Here is a 2,500-nt window from a genome sequence, read left to right as displayed (position 1 = left end):
TGGATCGTGAAAATCGCTAAGTCCCAAATCCTGAACTCGACAGGAAAGCGCTGATTGCAAACATTTTGACTGGAAGTCCCTTGAAAATGGCGTTTTCGTTATTGGCATTATGTGGCACGTTTATTGTGGCTAGAACATTAATTATTCACCAAATGGCACCAAAGCTTGGCAAAAGTCGCGAAACACTCCTATCTCGACGCACCAGCAATCGCAACTTGATGCAAAATAAATTGCACAAGCTAATGATACTTGTACCATGCACAGTACACCGTACCAAAATATACCCCTGAAAGTGTGCAATTTGGTGCTACCCTAGGGAATATGTATGGGGAAGCCTAGCTACGTGTGTCGCACGTTCCAAGTTGCATGGACGTCGAACAGAGGCATGCAAAAGCACCTATCTAGGGGAATTACTCTACGTTCTAGTAGCAAGTGCGATTTTCCGGTCCAGCACGGCAGTACGCCTGCACGCATACACTCCATGTACCAAAATGTACCAACCTAGGCGTTGCTCAGTAGCTTTTGGCGGCACATAGAAAAAGTATTCGAGTTCAGATTTTTGGGACTTAGCGTATTTTTAAAACTAACAACGAAAATTAAATTATAAATCGGTAAACGGCTAGGAGTTGCTCAGCAGCTTTTTTGCGCAACGTGGCAAAAGTATTCGAGTTCAGATTTCTGGGACGTAGCGTATTTTTCAATCATAATAAACCGAATCAAACATAACAATGATGAAACTTACACCATGTCCCAAGGTTGTGCACAAAACGTAACGATAAAGTGCTGGCGAAGTTAGAGGTGCACCAAAATTGTGTACCGATCAGGGAAAGTACTCTACGTTCCTATGATTTGGGTGAAAAGTGTTGATTAACTGCTGGTTAGAATAGACAGTTGCTTATCATACACATCGCAAACGAACACCCCTTAGTGAGCATTAGCAAAAGTCAATGGCACAAAGCAATTGCAATACAAACTGATCAAGTACATTAAAGAACGCTAAGTACCAGGACTTCTTTCCAAGAATGGTGTCCGCGACGGGAGGGCAAGCGTCCTTCCCAGGTTTTCCTAGTAAACCTTGTATGGTAAACATACCCAAGCGTGTCTGTAAGCACGCAACGAAAGTCACGAACGGGCACATACCTAGGGAATGTACTCTACGTACTTGGACTTTTGTCCAAGAATGGTGTCCGCGACGGTCGGGCACTGCGACGCAATAACCAAATCCTAGGATTGTAACTTTAGTGTGCACAAACATAAACATTAACGCGTTCGCTCGGGCTGCGCCGTCCGTGTTGAACACAAATGTGGGTGATTATATGCGTGGAGGGACAAAAACATACGAGGAGGAGACAGTTTTCTGCACGATGTGCACAGAGCTCATTCGTCGTCCCGGGCGAATGGAAAAACACAAACATCGCGAGTATCGTTCTAGGTTTCTGTCTGTAAAGGGCAGGCCAAAAGGTGACCGGTTGAGATAAGCGTTTTAAGCATACAAACACTTTATTGGAACTTTTGATACAAAAACAAGGTACGTACATGTAGGTTGTACCAACATGGACATCTATGAACGCGTACGCTCGGGCTGCGCCCTCCGTCTTGTACTGATCGGTACACAGTTTTGGTGCACTGCTATTCCGACCGGCAACTTGTACCAACATATACATCCATGAACGCGTAAGTAGTGTACTTTCCTGATCGGTACACACTGTTGGTGCACGGCATAAGAAAAGAGCTAAAATGGTCAAACTCAATCCATTTCAACAATAGATAGTCGATAGTAGCTGTGCCGATGAAGTAGGGCACGATGCAAGTTAATGTTGTTTAATGAATAACATGTCCGCCATACATTTCAGTACAAATTTGCTCAGACAAGTGCTATATCTCGAATACGAGGCGTCGGACTGGGGGTTGTAGAACAATTTTAAGTTCGTCTAATGATTCTACATCCGATTCTGGATAGCGGTTTTTGACCACTTTTCAATATTTTGTGACACCCCGAACCTAGGGGCAGCTCCTAGCTTTTTTCAAAAATGTGCACCGAACGGGCCGGAGAGCTCGTGTGGCTCAAAACATGTTTTCGCTAAAACACCTCAAAACGAACGCACCCTAGCTCTTGTTTTTCAAAAGTTATGGCCATTTCTTCAAAATAGCTATTTTACCCGTCCCTATGGCCATGCTTTAAATTTTCACGAAAATACAGGTCAGACCTAGGCCGGGCCATATCTTGAATACTAAACGTCGCAGACATTGGTCGTAGAACAATTTTAAGTTCGTCTAATGATTCTACATCCGATTCTGGATAGCGGTTTTTGACCACTTATCAATATTTTGTGACACCCCGAACCTAGGGGCAGCTCCTAGCTTTTTCAAAATGTGCACCGAACGGGCCGGAGAGCTCGTGTGGCTCAAAACATGTTTTTCGCTAAAACACCTCAAAACGTGTAAGGAACGCACCCTAGATGATGTTGGGGGTACCATTTTACTCTACGGGCCAGTAGCT

The sequence above is a fragment of the Anopheles arabiensis genome (assembly GCF_016920715.1).
Source record: "Anopheles arabiensis isolate DONGOLA chromosome X unlocalized genomic scaffold, AaraD3 X_pericentromeric_contig0010, whole genome shotgun sequence".
In the NCBI taxonomy this organism is placed as follows: Eukaryota; Metazoa; Arthropoda; class Insecta; order Diptera; family Culicidae; genus Anopheles; species Anopheles arabiensis.
The sequence above is the reverse complement of the archived record's forward strand: the minus strand, read 5'-3'. Positions refer to the sequence as shown.